This window comes from Cynara cardunculus (assembly GCF_001531365.2).
Source record: "Cynara cardunculus var. scolymus isolate 2C chromosome LG 13, CcrdV1, whole genome shotgun sequence".
Lineage (NCBI taxonomy): Eukaryota > Viridiplantae > Streptophyta > Magnoliopsida > Asterales > Asteraceae > Cynara > Cynara cardunculus.
The window spans coordinates 29,208,788-29,228,983 of NC_037540.1; positions in this window are offsets into that span (position 1 = coordinate 29,208,788).

A 20,196-nucleotide genomic window follows, 5' to 3' on the forward strand; every position below is an offset into this window, starting at 1 on the left:
GAAGGACAGCAAAAGGTTATGATGCTATATGGGTAATAGTAGATCGGTTATACAAATTGCACATTTCTTACCTATAAAATAATCATATTCGATGGAGAGATTGGCAAAACTATACATTGATGAGGTAGTGTCACGTCATGGTGTTCCTCCATCAATTGTTTCTGATAGAGATAGCCGATTCACTTCTATGTTTTGGAAGAGCTTTCAAAGAGAAATGTGTTCACAAATTAAGCTAAGTATAGCTTATCACCCTCAAACGGATGGACAAAGTGAATGAACTATCCAAACTTTAGAAGATATGCTTAGAGCATGTATAATTGATTTTGGAAGATCATGGGATAGTCATTTGGCTTTGATGGAGTTCGCTTACAACAATAGTTACCATACAACTATTCAAGCTGCACCTTTTGAGGTTATGTATGGACGAAAATGTCGAACTCCTTTGTGTTGGTACGAAATAGGTGAAAAACAGTTAGCTGGGCCTGAGTTAGTTCAGCAAACCGCAGATAAAATTGGCTTAATACGGGAACGAATGAAAGAGGCACAAGATAGACAAACAAGTTATGCAGATAAACGTCAGAAGTCGATTGAATTCCAAGAAGGTGATAAAGTGATGTTAACGGTATCACTTTGGAAATGAATGGTACGATTTGGTAAAAAGGGGAAGTTAAGTCCAAGATTTATTGGACCATTCTCTATATTAGAAAAAGTTGGAAAAGTGGCATACAAGCTAGAACTTCCGTTAGAATTAAGTGGAATCCATGACACATTTCATGTGTCAAATTTAAGAAAGTGTCTAATAAGCCTGGATGTGGCAGTGCCTCTACCTGAAATTAAGGTGGATGAAAGATTGTGTTTTGAAGAAACCCCTAAACTAATTACTGACTTCAAAGTAAAGAAGTTGCGGAATCAGAATCTGAAATGCGAATGAAATATTCCTATTTGTTTACTTAATGGAATTCCAAGGGGGAATTCTTTTGAGGGAATATTGTAACAATTGGTGTATTTATCTTGATATTATTAGAAAATGCATATATATATATATATGCCCCCTTAATTTATGAAAAGTGAGTATGGTGTGTGTGGGGGTGTTTCACTTTGTCTAATGGCGGTTATGCACTTGCTATAAATAGCAAGTGCATAAGAGAGGTTAGGACTTTTTGACAAATTTTCTTTAGATCAATATTTGAAGAGTGAAGACTGAGAAATCGCAGGCTTTAATCCGATCAACATTCAAAGGCGAGTGTTATATGTTTTTCAAGTATTAATCATTAGTACATATGTCAATTGCTATTTGGAACTGCTTAAATTGAATTACATCGTATATTGTTCGGATATATCCTAAACCGGACAAGGGTTGTCCGGATTCAACCTAAACCGGACAAGGGGTATCCGGGTTTGTCCTAAACCGCTTAAAGGTTCGACGATGAATTCTCTAAACCGCTCCAGTATCAATCGGTTTACTTCCTAAACCGGTTAAAGTTTGTTCGATGTAACCCTAAACCGCTCAAAGCCTCACCGAGTATTGTCCGGATTAGATTACCGAACAGTGATGTCCGGATTACATTACCGGATAGGAATTGACCGAATTTCATATTCGGCTGAATCTGGTTTGATATTTCTACTGGTTTAAACTTGTTTAGTAAGACAAGTGTAATGACGGTGTAACCGCGAGAGAGATGTAATGGAGCTGTAACCGCGAGAGAGAGATGTAATGGCGGTATAACCGCGAGAGAGGTATAATGGCGGTGTAACCGCGAGAGAGATGTAATGGCGGTGTAACCGCGAGAGAGATGTAATGGCGAGAGAGATGAAATGGCAGAGTGACCGAGAGAGGAAAGAATCAATAACAAATATAGATACAATGTTTGTGTCTGTACAGGTTTGATTCTAAACTGTTAGTTTGGAACATAAGTTATTTGTATAAGATTTGTACACTCACTAGACCTTGTGGGTCTAATGCTCAGTTGTTGGACTAACCTGTTTTGCAGGTCATCATACATCGCAAGATAAAAGAAAAGAGAAAGATTGAACGATGATATTTAGATGCACATAAATGTACTAAACAAAGTTTTTTTTGTTAGCCCATGTTTTGTAAACAACATTTCATTTTGTTTTATGGATATGATTATGTGGATTATCTGTAAGTGGAAATTGTGGGTTGTTACAGAATGTCTTCCTGAGTCTTGGGATACCTTTTCCATGTGTCTCAAGATGTCTAATGACATGTCCACTCTTTCTCTCTCTACTTTATATGGGATTTTGCTTAACCATGAGCAATTTCGTCAACTGAAGATGAATCTTGTAAAAGATTCCAGGGAAATGAAAAGCTCTCCTTTAGCTTTGATCTCTAAAGCTTTTTTCAGCTGAAACTTCTTCTACCACTTTTTTCTCTTCTCTTCCTCCTGTTATTATTACAGAGATAGACTCTTCTATCTCTAAGGATATTCCAGAATATGATCTAGCAGATTTTGATGAAAACCTGGCCCTCCTGACTAAGTCTTTCAGGAGGTTCGCCAGCAAAAGCAACTTCTGCAGATCTCATCAGCTGTCCCTCTAGGAAAAGCCAAAGTCTGAAAGAATAGACAAGGCTTCAACTATCTGCTACAACTGTCACTGGCCCAGACATTTTGCAGGTGAATGCAGATCAAAGAAAGCTGCGACGCCATCCTCCAAAGCTCCCTCCTCCTTCAAGACCAAAGATGAAAAGTACTTAAAAGTGAAGAAGAAGTATAGGAAGGTGAAGAACAACCAGCGAAAGGCTAAAGGCCTTGTCCCTGAAGAGCATGATTGGGCTGAGTCATCCGATGAATCATTTTCAGATGAAGAGAATACAACCTATATCTGCTTGATGGCCATAGACGCATATGAAGGTTCTTTAGAAGCATCTACTTCCTTTGAGCTATCCACCTCTTCTACTACTCAGGTATGTTCCCTGAATGAACCCTCTTCTTCTTATAGTCTTTCTACACTAGATACGTTGACGGTTGACCTTTACAATGCCCTCAATGGCAAATCGAAAGCAGAAATGCTTAACGTTGATCTTCAAGAGCARTTGAAGATTTGCCATTCTAAGATCAAAGAACTGACCTTTGTCAAGGAAAATCTTTAGGATCAGGTTATTGTAAACCAACCCATCATCGTTGAACATGAAAAGGCTATCACTGAGCGTGAGCGAGCAATCGCTGAAGTCAAGGCTGAGAAAGCTACCATTGAAGGGTGGTGCAAAGCTTCAATCAAAGCCTCTAAGATCATTAACGCTCAGATCCCTGCCAAGATAACGACTGGTCTAGGATTTTCTTATAATCAGGAAGAATGTGTTAAAGACAGGTCCATGCTTAAATTAGGCACCTTTGTCTCTTCTATTCCCAACACTTCTTCCTCTCAGTCTTCCTCTTTTATTGAGAGACATCTTGAAGGAACTCCTTCGAGTACTGGTTGCAAAGACAAAGGTAAATCCATTGTCACTGCACCTCTTTCTAAGAAGTCTAAAAAGTCTAATAGATCAAGGTCTATTCCTTCAGCTTGTAAAGATTCTTTTTCTTCAGGGACTAGGAAATCTGAACCCTCTCAGAAATCCATGTCTCAGCTCAAGGTGAACTTTTCACCTAAGGAATCCAATTTCTCAAAGGTTCCTCCAATAACCAATGAGAAGGGAATCCTTGGAGCTGGTCCCGTTTCTAATATGATACTTCCTGGCCCTAAAGCTACCCTAAGCTTTAGGAAGTGTAAACACTGTAGTGAGAAAACACATATTGCCAGCAAATGTCCTTCTGCCGTCAAAGCTGGTTCACCAGCTAAGGGCAAGAAAATAGCCAAGGCTGAGAAATAAACCAAGTTGAAATCATCCACAAAGGATGCAAAAGCAACCAAGGTAGAGAAAACCGCTAGAGCCTCTTCTTTAGGCTCAACGAAGACAACTCCTGCTGAAAAGCCTTCAATATCAGATGTTGTAGTTCCTACCATTGAAGCCTCTTCGTCAAGCTCAGTGAAGACTTCCACTGAAACTACTTTAGTAGTGTCAGAGGTTGTTCCTCTCTCCACTCAAACCTTTTCAGGTTTAGTGATGCTATCTACTGATACTGGTTCTTCAGTTACAGTGGATGAAGCCTCTAACAAAGCTGGACCCCAATAGCAGGGTACCAATAGCATTCTTAATTTGTTTCCTTGTGTAGAACGTCAAAGGTATATGGTATCTTTATAGCGGATGTTCAAGACATATGACTGGAGACAAATCCCTGCTAACTCATATCAAGGAAGAAAATGGACCTTCTTCAACCTTTAGACGTAACGGAAAAGGATATGCCAGAGATTTTGGTATATTAACCAATGGCGCAACAACTTTCAAACGTGTTGCATATGTTGAATGACTAAAGCACAATCTTCTTAGCATCTGTCAACTGTGTGATAAAGATTATACAGTTAAATTATCGAAGAATTCATGTCACGTTCTTGACAAAGATGATAAGGTTGCCTTAACTAGTTCTCGACTAGAGAATGTATATATCATCAATATGAATTCTTCTCTCACTGAGAATAGTTGCTTATTCTCTAAAGCCTTGTTAGACATCAACTGGCTCTGGCACAAATGACTATCTTATCTCAACTTCAAGACACTCAGTGAGCTGTCAAGAAATGATCTTGTTACAGGTCTTCCTCAACATTCTTTTGCAAAGGAATCTCTTTGCTCAGCATGTGAAAAAGAAAAACATACAAGAGCTAACCTTAAGTCAAAGAAAATCTCTTCAGTTACTGCACCTCTTCAGCTATTGCATACGGATCTTTTTGGTCCAGTCAATGTGCAATCCCTAGCTGGAAAGAAGTTTACACTCGTTATTGTTGATGAGTATGCCAGGTACACTTGGGTTTTCTTTCTCAGATCCAAAGATGAAGCACCTGAAGAAATCATTCCATTCATCAAGAAAATAGAAGTACTCAATAATGTTAAAGTACGATCTATTAGAAGTGACCATGACACTGAATTCAAAAACAGTACTATGGATAACTTCTTTGAGGACAAGGGTATTTCTCACAACTTCTCTTCAGTGAGAACTCCTAAGTAGAATGGGGTCGTTGAAAGATGAAATCGAACAGTCATTGAGGCTGCTCGATCAATGCTCAGTGAATCCCATCTCCCTACTCAATTCTGGACTGAAGTCGTCAACACCGCTTATTTCACTCAAAATCGATCGCTGATCGTAAAGAGGTTCAAGAAGACGGCCTATGAACTCTTCCATGGACGAAAACCTTCAATAAGTTTTCTTCATGTATTTGGTTGTACTTGTTACAATCTCAACAATCGCGACTAACTTGGAATGTTTGATCCCAAAGCTGATGAAGGAATCTTTCTTGGATATTCTTCAGTATCCAAAACCTTCAGGGTATTCAACAAACGAAGACAGACGATAGAGGAATCTATTCATGTCACCTTTGACGAATCTCAATCAGCTAATTCAAAACCCATCTTAAATGATGATGATGAATTAGAAAACTGGATGTTCTTTCATTATGGATAACCTGAAGCTTCCTCCAGTGTTTCTCTCGAAACTAAATCTCATGAAGCTGAAGATGATCCACTCATCATTCCAGTTACAACTAGTCACTCCAACGCATCTTCTTCAGAGATCGTTGTCTTGTCCATTAGCTGTGTTTCTGAAATGCCTTCAGTTTCTGAACCCGTTTCAGTTACTGATCTATCAGTGAATGAAATGCCTTCAGTTTCTGAACCCGTTTCAGTCACTAAATATGAGGCTTCTTGGGCGATAGTCCCTATTGTTGAAGATACTGCAGCTGAAGCCTCATCTTCTGTTCCTAAACTCGCTTATTTAGATGAAATTCTTCTACCGGCTCAGCGATGGACTAAAGACCATCCAATTCATCAAATTCTTTGTGATCCAGATGCAGGTATGAAGACACGTCGTGGTCTGGGTAATATCTATCTCTTTGTCAACTTCCTTTCTTTAGTTGATCCCAAGAAAATCAATGATGTTATCTCTAACCCTAGTTGGATCCTTGCCATACAAGAGGAGCTCATTGAGTTTTATAGGAACAAAGTCTGGTACCTTGTCCCACGTCCATCTGACAAGTCAGTGATAGGCACCAAATGGATCTATTTCAATAAGTTGGATGAAGATGGTGTGGTGACCCGTAACAAGGCTTGACTTGTTGCTCAGGGTTATAGACAAAAAGAAAGGATCGACTATGACGAGACCTTCACACAAGTGGCTAGACTCAAAGCAATTCAACACTTTTTAGCCTTTGCTGCCCATAGAGACTTCAAAGTCTTTTAGATGGATGTAAAGAGCGCTTTCCATAATATAATAACCTGGTTATTAGTTTAGTGACATATATGATATGTATGTATATGTTATGTATATAAGAGTGAGAGTATTAATTAAATAGGAAAAAGGGAGGTTGGCTAAGTGAACCGCCATCACCTCACCTTGTGTATGCATATATAAAAAGCTTTTGTGAAGAGAATCTCACACATACATACTATATTTGAAAAAGTTTTACTCTCTGAAGAAATCAAGAGGATTGTGCAGGAAGAAGATCTCAAAGGCTTTAATTCTCAATTCTAAAGGTGAGTGTTTTAGAGCTTTGGATATGAATTGCTTATTTACAATATAATAAGCATTTGGAACTGGTTATATTGAATTATATAGCATTTTTATAAAAGTTCTTGATTTAACCGTACAAGTATTGTCTGGATTTTAAACCGGATAACTAAACCGGCCAAGAGGTGACCGGTGTATCATCTAAACCGGCCAAGAGGTGACTGGATATCATCTAAACCGGCCAAGAGGTGACCGGATATCATCTAAACCGGTCATGTGGTGATTGGTTTATTTCTAAACCGCTTGTGTCAAAAAGGTTCAAGTCTATTAACCGGCAAAGGGGTGACCGGTATATTCTAAACCGGTCAAAAGGCTAAATGATGTATTGTCCGGTATACTCTAAACCGGACAAAGGGTGAACGGTGTATCGTCCGGTTTACTCTAAACCGGACAACATTATAATCGAAGTATTGACCGGACTTGTAATCCGGACAAGGAAGTTGGTTTATTTTCAAGGTGTTTTGACCGGACTTCTAAACCGGACAGGTTTGACTGAACTTCTAATCCGGATGAAAAGAGAATGTTTTTGAAATATAATGGCAGTGTAACTGCGAGTGAGATGGCGGTGTAACCGCGAGAGTGATATAATGGCAGTGTAACTGCGAGTGAGATGGCGGTGTAACCGCGAGAGTGATGAGATGGCGTTGTAACCGCGAGAAACATAAATACATTTATGTTTCAGAACAAGTTTGACTCTAAACTGATTATTTGGAATGTAAATTGTTGTATGAGATTATACATTCACTAGACCTTATGGTCTAACGCTCAAATGTTGGACTAACCTGTTTTGCAGGTCAGTGTGCGAGGAAAGATAAGGGCAAAGGAAAAGTCTAAATGATGATATTAGATTATATGCATATGTATTAAAGATACATTTTGATAATCTATGTTTTGTAATAATACTATTTTGAGTATTATGAGTATGATGATGTGAATTATATGTAATGGGAATATGAGGGTTGTTACACATAATAGGAAACTTAAAGAGGAAGTTTATTTGAACAACCTTCAGGGTTCCTTGACCCTAAGTATTCAAACCATGTCTATAGGTTGGATAAAGCTCTTTATGGGTTAAAACAGGCTCCTCGTGCCTGGTATGATACTATTTCATCTTTTCTCATCTCTGAGAAATTCTCTTGTGGAAAGATTGACCAGACCTTATTTCTTAGGAAAGTTAAAGGTCACATCATTCTCGTCCAAATTTATGTCGATTAAATTATTTTTGGTTCCACTGATCCCTATTTATGTTTCCGTTTCGCTGAACGCATGAAGAAAGAATATCAGATGAGCATGATGGGAGAACTAACATTCTTTTTAGGTCTTCAGATCGAACAAACAGATAAAGGTATCTTTATCAACCAAAGTAAGTATGTTCGARACATGCTGAAGAAGTTTGATCTATCCAACAGTTCATCTGTGAAGACTCCAATGGCTCATCCTCTTTCTCTCAATAAGGATCCAAATGGAAAGCCTGTAAATGTTACTATTTATAGAGGAATGATCGGCTCCCTGCTGTATCTAACAGCTAGCCGACCCGATATCATGTACTCTACTTGCTTATGTGCAAGATATCAAGCTGAACCAAAGGAATCCCTTCTGATAACTGTCAAACGCATATTCAGATATCTTAAGGGAACTCCTAATATGTGTCTTTGGTACACTAAAGGTTCAGGTTTTGACCTAATCGGTTATTCGGATAGTGATTTTGCAGGTTGCAAAATTGATAGGAAAAGCACCAATGGAGGCTTTTCTTCTCTTTTCTTCAACTTAAAACCCTCACTGAAGCTTTTCTTCTTCAGTGACTAAAGTTTTAAAAATTGGTTTCAATGATTCTCGTATCACTAAACATATCTGCAATTACATCTTTATACTTCTCTTAAAAATTGGTTTCAATGATTCTCTTATCACTAACACTGATGCCTTAGAACCCTCACTGAATCTTTCATCCTCAGTGATAAAATGTTTTAAACGGTCTTATCAGTGTTTAGTTAAACACTGTATGACTTTTTGTTTTCTTAAAAGTTTTTGTTTTTAAAAGAAAATAGTTAATGAACCGTCTTAATGACAACATTCTCTATTTACTATGCGCAACGCTTTGAGACGCGCAAAAGGTTATGTCATTACGATACCTCATTTAATGCCATCCAATCATGGACGAGAACGTGGTATTTTTCATCATGACCACTTTCCCGAACCGTGGTCTTTTTACCTTCTCATATTCCTGCTCTCTCCTCCTACCTATAAATATGAGATTTCTTCTCCACCTTTTTCTTTACGCTTTCAAATTTCTTAGACGAACCTCTGCTAAGATCTCTCCAAAGCAAGAACTGTTGACCCTCTCTCTTAGTGATTTGATGATAATCCCTTTTCACTTACACGTTGTATTTATGTTTCTGTCTTTTCAGTTCCAGCGATCATCACTGAGATTGTTCAATGATCGCTGAAGAACTTGTATGGTAATTTAATCAGAGACAACATATACTTCAAGAAGACAACACTCACACCATAGAACCTTCAGCTAAAGTCAAAGAATGAAACTGAAGATTAGAGATAGGTAAGTACGTGATCTGAAGCAGTACTCAGTGATTTCAAACCAGTCTACATATGTGTGAAGACTGCTCAAGCCTTAGCGAATGCTGAATAGACCTTTAGGTTATTCCAGCATTCAACGATCCATGGAAGCTTGCTTAGCATGATTGTTGTTGTCTTGTCTTTATACACACAAAGGACAAACCCATACCCATCTAAACGTTGGTACGATACGGAGCCGACTAGTTGACTTTATTACCCACCAACTTTAGGTAAGGATGTCTGCTCATGAATAGTGCTTTTTGTACTATTCACTGTAGCAAAGGAGAAGTCTTCCTCTTAAGGCTTGACACGCACTATAAACCTACCATTTTGCATTAAATGAACATTTAATGCACTAGGTATAAATAGAAGTGTTTCTTCTCCATGCAGAGTGTGCGTAACTCACTCTCTTAACCTAATTCTTACTTTGAGCATTTTCTAGCCTAAGTAAAGGATCTTCTCTTTGCAGCATTTATTTTCTCATTTGCTAAAAATTTGTGTGTAACCAAAGATTTTTTAGATAGGTATTTTTCTTACCTTATCTTTCCGCAAACAATCTTGTAAAATCTATATTGATCTTCTTTATCAATATATATTTTAAATTTGAAAATATTGTGTTTGTATTCACCCCCCATTCTACAAACTGTTGTACTAATCTTGTAGACCCTCAAGGGACCAACAAGTGGTATCAGAGCAGTGTTTTCTTGTCTCTTTCTGTTTAGTTGTTTTCTGTGTTAGTTTATCTCTTTCCTTAGATAACTTTACCGCTTACAAATGGCTTTACAGATAACAAACACACACACACACACACAAGACAATGGCTCTCTTGCCAAACCTTCCCGGTTTGTCCGTGACAATTTTAGTCTCTGGAAAAATCGGATGTCCCTCTTTCTTGAAGGTGTGGATCCTGAAACTCCACAATACATTGAAAATGGACCATATATTCCATTTTCTATTGCTTCGGTTGTTCCAGCAACAGCTACGACTGTCATGATTCCTGAACGGCAGATTCCAAAGCTTCCACATCAATGGAGTGATGAAGACAAGAAGAAAATAGCTATAGACACGCGCGCTCGGTCTATAATAGCTATGTCTTTTCCTGATGAGATTTATCACTAAGTGATGAAGCTCAAAACCTCTAAATCCATGTGGGACACACTTTGTGTCCAATATGAAGGAACCACTCAGGTTCAAGAGACCAGAAAGATCAATCTAGTAAGACAGTATGAAAGTTTTCTCTGTGGAAAGTCTGAGACGCTGTCCGAAGTACACCAACGATTTAACTGTCTCCTTATTGATCTTAGGGCTGTCGGCAGGGACTATTCCAATTCTGAAACTTTAACTAAGTTTTTGGAATGCCTTCCTGAGTCTTGGGATACCTTTTCCATGTGACTAAAGATGTCCAATGACATGTCCACTCTTTCTCTTTCTACTTTATATAGCATTATGCTTAACCATGAGCAATCTCGTCAATTGAAGAGGAATCTAGTAAAAGATTCCAGGGAAATGAAAAGCTTTCCTTTGGCTTTGATCACTGAAGCTTCTTCAGCTAAAACTTCTTCTTCCCCTTTTGTCTCTTCTATTCCTCTTGTTGTTTCCACGGAGATAGACTCTTCTTCAGTTGTCTGCTACAACTGTCATCGGCCCGGATATTTTGCAGGTGAATGCAGGAGAAGTACAAAAAGATGAAAAGTACATAAAACTGAAGGAGAAGTATAAAAAGATGAAGAACAACCAGTGTAAGGCTAAAGGCCTTGTCGCTGAAGAGCATGACTAGGCTGAGTCATCCAATGAATCATCTTCAGATGAAGAGGATACAACCTATATCTGCTTGATGGCCATAGATGCAGATGAAGGTTCTTTAGAAGCATCTACTACCTTTGAGCCATCCACCTCTTCTATTTCTCAGGTATGTTCCCTGAATGAACCATCTTCTTCTTCTAGTCTTTCTGCAATGGATACGTTGACGGTTGACATTTACAATGCCCTCAATGGCAAATCGAAAGTAGAAATGCTTAACGTTGATCTTCAAGAGAAATTGAAGATTTGCCATTCTAAGATCAAAGAACTGACCTTTGTCGAGGAAAATCTTAAAGATCAGGTTATTGTAAACCAAGCCATCACCGTTGAACGTGAAAAGGCTATTGCTGAGCGTGAGAGAGTAATCGCTGAACTCAAGGCTGAGAAAGCTACCATTGAAGGGTGGTGCAAAGCTTGCATCAAGGCCTCTGAGCTCATTAACGCTCAGATAACCACCAAGGTAACCACTGGTCTAGGATTCTCCTATGATCAGGAAGAACGTGTTACAGACAGGTCCATGCTCAAATTTGGCACATTCGTCTCTTCTATTCCTAACACCTCTTCCTCTCAGTCTTGTTCTTTTACTGAGAATCATCTTGAAGCAACTCCTTCGAGTTCTGGGTGCAAAGACAAAGGTAAATCTGTTGTTATGAAATCCCTTCCCAATAAGTCTAACAAGTCTAATAGATCAAGGTCTACTTCTTCAGCTTGTAAAGCTTCTTTCTCTTCAGGGACTAGGAAATCCGAACCCTTTAAGAAATTCAACTCACAGCTTAAGGTGAAGTTTTCACCTAAGGAATCCAATTCCTCAAAGGTTCCTCCTAGAACCAATGAGAAGGGAATCCTTGGAGCTAGTCCCGCTTCTAGTCTAATATTTCCTGTCCTTAAAGCTACTCTAAGCTTTAGGAAGTGTAAACACTGTGGTGAGAAAACATATATTGCTAGCAAGTGTCCTTCTGCCGTCAAAGCTGGTTCACCAGCTAAGGGAAAGAAAATAGCCAAGGCTGAGAAATAACCAAGGTAAAATCATCCACAAAGGCTGCACAAGCAACCAATGTGAAGAAAACCGCTGCAGCCTCTTCTTTAGGCTCAACAAAGACAACTCCTGCTGAAAAGTCTTCAGCTTTAGACGTTGTTGTTCCTTCCACTGAAGCCTCTTCGTCAGGCTCAGTGAAGACTTCCGCTGAAACTACTTTAGTAGTGTCAGAGGTTGTTCCTTTCTTTACTCAAACCTCTTCAGGTTTAGTGATGCGATCTACTGATGCTGATTCTTCAGTAACAGTGGTTGAAGCCTCTAACAAAGTTGGACCCCAATAGCTTGGTACCAATAGCAATCATTTTTAATTTGCTTCCTTGTTCAGGGCGTCAAAGGTATATGGTATCTTGATAGCGGATGTTCAAGACATATGACTGGAGATAAATCCCTGCTAACTGATTTCAAGGAAGAAAGATGACCTTCTGTAACCTTTGGAGGTAACGGAAAAGGATATACCAGAGGTTTTGGTATATTAACCAATGGTGCAACAACTTTCAAACGCGTTGTATATGTTGAAGGACTGAAGCACACTCTTCTTAGCATCAGTTAACTATGTGATAAAGATTATATAGTTAAATTTTCAAAGAATTCATGTCACGTTCTTGACAAAGATGATAAGGTTGCCTTAACCGGTTCTCGTCTAGAAAATGTATACATCATCAATATGAATTCTTCTCTCACTGAGAATAGCTGTTTCTTCTCTAAAGCCTCGTCAGATATTAACAGGCTATGGCATAAACGGCTATCTCATCTCAACTTCAAGACACTTAGTGAGCTGTCAACAAATGATCTTGTCACTGGTCTTCCTCAACATTCTTTTGCAAAGGAATCTCTTTGCTCAGCCTGTGAAAAAGGAAAACACACAAGAGCTAGCTTCAAGTCTAAACAATTCTCTTTAGTGACTGCACCTCTTCAGCTATTCCATATGGATCTCTTTGGTCTAGTCAACGTGCATTCCCTAGCTGGAAAGAAGTTTACTCTCATCATTGTTGATGAGTATGCCAGGTACACTTGGGTCTTCTTTCTTAGATCCAAAGATGAAGCACCTAAAGAAATCATTTCGTTCATCAAGAAGATAGAAGTACTAAACAATGTTAAAGTACGATCTATTAGAAGTGACCATGGCACTGAATTCAAAAACAGTACTATAGATAACTTCTTTGAGGATAAGGGAATCTCTCACAACTTTACTTCAGTGAGAACTCCTCAGCAGAATGGGGTCGCTGAAAGACAAAATCGAACAATCATTGAGGCAGATAAAGGTATCTTTATCAACCACAGTAAGTATGTTCGAGACATGCTGAARAAGTTTGATCTATCCAACAGTTATCTATGAAGACTCCAATGGCTCCTCCACTTTCTCTCAACAAGGACCCAAATGGAAAGCCTGTAAATGTTACTGTTTACAGAGGAATGATCGGCTCCCTGCTGTATCTAACAGCTAGCCGACCCGATATCATGTACTCCACTTGCTTATGTGCAAGATATCAAACTGAACCAAAGGAATCCCATCTGACCGTTGTCAAACGCATATTCAGATATCTTAAAGGAACTCCTAATATGGGTCTTTGGTACCCTAAAGGTTTTAGGTTTTGATCTAATCAATTATTCGGATAGTGATTTTGCACGTTGTAAAATTGATAGGAAAAGCACCACTGGAGGCTGTCAGCTTCTAGATGGAAAGTTGGTGAGTTGGACAAGTAAAAAGCAAAATTCAGTGTCCACATCAACAGCTGAAGCTAAATACGTAGCCGCTGGTAGCTGTTGTTCCCAAATCCTTTGGATGAAAAACCAACTGCTGGACTACGATTTTCAGTTTTCAAAATTTCCTATCTATTGTGATAGTACTAGTGCTATTGCTATTGCAAACAACCATGTACTTCACTCCAAGACCAAACATATAGAGATCCGATATCATTTTATCAAAGATCATGTTATGAATGGTGATATTGAACTTCACTTTGTTCCAACTGCATATCAACTCGCTGACCTTTTCACCAAGCCTGTTGATGAGACAAGATTTAACATCTTGATCAGCGAATTGGGGATGTTGAACACTAAAGAATAATCTTCAGTTATTAAGCATCACTCAGTAAGTGAAATGATTATGTGCTCTATATCTGACACTGAACTTTTGAGTAAATATATCTATTCTCTCTCAGGTATAAATACTCTTCTCTTTTCTTCTCTTTTCTTCAACTTAAAACCCTCACTGAAGCTTTTCTCTTTCAGTGTCTAAACGTTTTAAAAGTGGTTTAAGTGATTCTCTTATCACTGACTATATCTATAAGTATATCTTTATACATCTCTTAAAAGTCAAAACGATCACTGAACCTTTCTTCTTCAGTGATTAAAATGTTTTTAAATGCCAGTTTCAGTGACTCTCTTATCACTGACACTGATGCCTTAAAACCCTCACTGAATCTTTCTTTTCAATGATAAAATGTTTTAAACGGTCTTATCAGTGTTTTGTTAAACACTGTATGACTCTTCGTTTTCTTAAAAACTTTTTGTTTTTAAAAGAAAATAGTTAATGAACCGTCTTAATGACAACATTCTCTATTTACTATGTGCAATGCTTTCAGACGCGCAAAAGGTTTTGTCATTACGCTACCTCATTTAATGCCATCCAATCATGGATGAGAACGTGGTCTTTTTCATCATGACCACTTTCCTAAACCGTCGTCTTTTTACCCTTTCTTATTCCTTTTCTCTCCTCCTACCAATAAATATGAGACTTCTTCTCCACTTTTCTCTTTACGCTTTCAAATTTCTTAGACGACACTCTGCTAAGATCTCCCCAAAGCAAGAACTCTCTCAAATCTCTGAACACTTCTTCGACCTTTCTCTTTAATCTTCAAAGGTCAATATCTTCTTCTTTCTCTTTTGCTATAAGAAATATGTTTAATCTGTTTAAGAACTTTGTTCTCTTAATACATTCAACTATAAAGATTATTTAATCATCTTCTTTTTGGTTATAATCTTATTTCTTTTTACACATTCTACTTGAAAAACCCTAAATATTCTTTAAAGATATTTCAAAAGAAGTTTTTATTGTTTCAAAACCTTTTTCTATATTCTCATTCCAAACAATCTTGGTTATTACTAACAATCTGTGTCTATATTTCTTATTGCTACAAATAGATGGTCGCCAAGAATGTCAACTTCTAAATCGATGAGGTATCCTTGAAATCCAACAACCACATTGCCTTGTTAGATATCCCCTTATCCAAGGCGGACTACCAAGAAGCAGCTTACTTCCTCAAGCTATCGTCATTGGGTTTCACACTCAACCATGATGGGAAAGAACTTCTTCAGCAATTCTGATTCACTGCTGAAGTTGTTGAAGTCGAGGTCAAGCCTGGACGCCAAACAGAGCAGATCAACTTCACCTTCAACCGCATGGAAGTGAAGTTTGGCGTCACCACATTTAGGTCAGCTCTTCGCTTTCCCAAAGGCCCCTACGATAGCGAACCTACCACTGCCGAGATCATCAAGTTTTTCGACGCCATTGGCTATCAGTGGCCAATGAATAAGGACTCAAATGCTCCCATGAAGTCCTTGTCCAAGATTGAGAAGAACAAAATGTTAGCTGTCTGGCAATACCTGTTCTCTCATTTCATTTAGTGTATGGGTGGAAAAACTAGAGGTCAGGACCAGGCCTCTAGAATCGCCTTAACCATAGGCATATCTGTGATTCAGCGTCGCAATATAAATTATGATGTGGTCATTTTCAATGACCTGGTGCTCAAGTTGAACAAGCGCCTGCGAGAAAAGGTGGTGCCTTACACCAGGTTTCTTTCGATGGTCTTTGCAAAGATCTTCGGAGATAAATACTCCACAAAAGGAAACCTCCAGGTTTCCAAGCTTCGATCCAGGATTCTGGATCATAAGCTGAGGGACAGTGATGTGGCACTAACTTCTATTATGTCCATCACTACCACTTCTCCTCAGGTGGCCACGACAAGGGTAAACCCCCCCCCAAGTCTAGCCAAGACACCAAAACCCCTTCAAAACGACCCTCACAACCAACTCTTGGTTCTCCTCAGAGAGCCAAGAAGTCTAAAAAGGGGAAAACCACGTTTCTGGATGAAGCCTCTCAAAAGGTTTCAGCTATTGAAACTAGCCTTACCCCGAGGCGTCTTCAGCTAACCCTCCTAGCTCTTCAGTGATTTCTCCCATCATTGTCCTATTAGTGGTACCTACCCCAACTGCCTCTGTGACTCAAATCACTGAAGGTGTGAATATCAACGCCACCACCGCTAAACACCCACATCTCTTCTCAACCATTTTGTCTTCTCCTCCTTCTTTGGTCTTTACACATGTCGATGATATATCAGCGACCGTCTTCCCTGATACTGAGACACGCAACACTTGACCTGATGTTGCTCCTCTCGACGATCCTCAGCATACAGATGTCTACCCTCTTAACGACATCTTTGCTCACGCTAGTGACTATCCTTTTGATGTCATTGATTGTCCCTTAGGTATTCCATCTTCCTACCCTTTCTTTTCTACTTACCTTGAGCCTTTTGCTCACACTTCCTCTCTTGCAGGTCTTTCTTCTATGCATCAACTTGATGCTCAGGGAGAGGAAGAGGACGGGAGCGAGAAAGAAGATAGAGGGGATGAAGAGATTGATGATGACTATGATATGGCATCTGATATCAAACTTCTCCTCCCCGCTGTTGATTCTGTCCTTTGCAGGATAACCAAGGTTCACCAGGATATGCCCTCTTAGGATGACCTTGATGTGAGCTTCCTCGATATCCAGGTAAACGTTCAAGAAGTTCAGAGTCATCTCCAGACTCTCCAAGAAGCTGTTCAAGCCAACACCGATGCCATTGTTGTTCTTTCCAGCAGGACTGACGATGCTCAGGCTGTTGTCGATCAGCAGACTGGTCTTCTTTAATAGATCCTGGATGTTGTCCGTCAACCAGCTCTAGTGATTCCTCCCTCTTTCACTGCCAATGATCGTGCGCAGTTCTATGAGATGCGTGAGGCAATGACAAGTCTAGTTGGTGCTCTGTCAAGGCTAGAGGAGGTAATGGTTCTCCAGCGTCAGCGCTTGGACGAACTCTCTGGCCAATTCTCTCAAGTATTAGCCAAAGAGGGAGAGATGAGGTCCAACACTGGTGGATCATCTGATGTTGCTTCTGCTCCTTTTGAGGTTGTTGGTCCAGTATCAGCTACAGGTGACACTGAAGCTGAGGCTYCTAGAGCTGAAGCGATAGCTGCTCCTATAATCCCGACCACCAAAGTTGCTCCTGTTGAGGTTGTCGATGCCATCCCTAGGGATGATGCTCCTTCCATCACTACTGGTAGTGATGATGATGATGATGAAGATGAAGATGATGATGAGAATGATGAACCTACCTAATTCAGAMCCCGGAAGTGACCTAGATGGCGACGACGACGATGATGAAGAATGTGACTTTACCATCAAGTACCAGAAGCTATCAAATGCCACCAAGAGAGTTGCTCTCAGGGATTCTGTATCCCAGGTGGTGCAAAGGGAAGGTCAGTCTACTCAAACAAGGAACCAGGACCCCAAGTCTAAGGGCAAGGTGGTCGCTGAAGAAGGTAACTTGAAGGTATTGTTCAAAWACCCTCAACAACCTGTTTTTGAAGACTCTACCTCTCAGGTAGTAGTCACTTCCTTGTATCAACTTCAGATTCCATCAACCACCTGCGGTCGACTGGAGTGGGTCCCTGATCACCCCGTTTCCAGTGCTCCTACCGACTAGCAGATGACTCAGCYAAAAGAGTCACTCGACCAGACTAGAGTAAACATTCCTCTTCGTACCTCTAGTGGTGGTGAGTTCGACTTCCTTTCTGAAGCTAAAAGACTCGTGACATTAAGGGCAGAAGTAGAACTAGAGATTTAGAAGAAGAAGACTGAAGACAGCTTGAAGTTGGCCAAKTTACTAGCTGCAAAGGTCCTTCCCATGAGAAAGTCCAAGAAAACGATGAATGTTGTCCAAGCCCAGGCTAAACTTCTTTCCATTGCAGAAGTTGAGCATGAGAAGAACCTGAAGCTGGTGGAAAAGRACAAGCGATGGAACGAAGAAAATCTGAAGAAGAGAATTAGTCCCTGCTCGATTATCAGCGTCAGCATCAGYGGACGTTCAAAAGACGGTGGAATACTGGTCTCAATGCTCATCACCAGGAACAATCTCGATGCCATCACCGAGTACCCTTCCTACCTTGGCCGTTATGGATACAACGAATGAATGGAGATCAGGCAAGCCATTCAGCGATCCAAGTTKAGACACAAGACATTTATCGAGGACACCATCAGTGAGCTCATCAAAAGGATGTCCAGGTATGTCGCGGTCCCTGACAGGCCATCTCTGAAGAAAGGTGGAAATAAGAAACTCAAGCTCTCTGATCCTAATGATGGACCATTTCTAAGGAACAAACATGAAACAAGGTTCTCCTTAGATAAAGTCCTGAAGGGTTCACCAGAGTACAGACATTTCTATGCTGAATCTTGACTGGCCAGATAAGGGTCCCTATACAGCCAATATTGTGCATTTTAAACCTGAATTAGGAGTTATATTCCTTGACTATGAAGATGAAGTAAGATTTCAGAGAATGTCATAGCTACATCTATGTCCAATGAGTCATTTAGTTTACCTYTTGCTCTGGATAGATGATAGCAAGCCTGGAAAAGTCATCGATCTGAAGATACGAAGGGAATGCCTACGTCAAAGAAACCTTGGTGAAGATGTACCTAGCTACATAGATCTAAGTATTCWAWATTAGTTTTTCTCTTTGTAACAACAATCTACTTTTCCTTGTAACTTTTTGAACTATGTCTACTTTCAGTGATTATACTTATAGTCTGTAAGCACTAGACATGTACTGTAATACTTTTAATATTACCAATGATAATAAAATGAGTATTTCATGTACTTCACTGAAAAAGATCCCTGAAAAAGTACAGGGTCACAAGTCTATGAGTTCCAGTGTTACWTTTTACATTCACCGACAATCTATAAGTCAGCGAATAAGCTTTCATTTTCAGTCTTCGTACTTGTAATTTTCTCTTAGATATAACTTAAGAAAAATTCTCAAGCAGAGACTGACTCACTGAAAAATATCCCAAAATAGTAAAAAAGGGACAAGTACTTTATATGTAACTTTTCCTTAGTATTATTTGATAAGACAACTTTTTTTATGTTGTCTTGTTATCATCAATGTGATAACAGGATCTTGGTTATCACCCCAGGTAATAAATACGTGATTATTTGTTACAAAATGTTTATGTGACAACATGATAAATTGTTATATTTGATCATGCTAGTATGTGAAATTATATGCATAATATGGATGCATGTATGAGATTGGATGTGTGTCTGTGTGTGTGCAACATTATATATGTATATGTAGAATTATATCTATATATATAAATATGCATACATGCATGTTATATGAGAATGCATGGTGTGTGGATGTATGCATGTGCATGAAGTGGGTTAGCATGGGAAGGGGGCTGTTTAGCCGACCTTCCAGTTTTAGAAAGATATAAAAGGAGGTTGAAGTCTCCATTCTCTTCTTCTTGCATATTTTAAAAGTTGTGCGATTTAAGGATAGAGGGAGTGACCGGATTTCAAGTATCTGATTTCAAGAAGGTTGTTTTCAAAAAGCTTGTTAAGGTGAGTAATTTCTAAACTTTTTTGCATAAAACTTGTTATTGTTTTTATTAGAATGTTATTTATTATTGGAAGGAAATCAGTTATTTTGCTTAAAGGTTTTATCCGGGCAAAGGCTGACCGGATTAAGTTTAATTCGGGCAAGGGTTGGGCGATTAGGCCCTAAACCGATCAAGCGTTAAGCGGTTTAGTTTTAAATCGGTCAAGCTTTGAACGATGTATTGTCCAGACTTTTTATCCAGACAAAAGATGGAATTTATTTCTAAGTGTTAAATCGGACAAGCCTTGGGCGATGGGTTCTCCGGATTTGGTAAACCGGCTAAGACTTGACCGGAGATGAAGTCCGGCCAAGTCTATGTTGATCAGATTTATATTGTGCCTTGTGCTTGATTGATAAAATTTTTATTTTATCATAAAATGGAGATTTGATATATATGATTTTTGGATTGATAATAATTTCAATGGTTGCGGTCTATTTGAAATTATTTTTGTGAAATAAGGGTGGCATATCAAG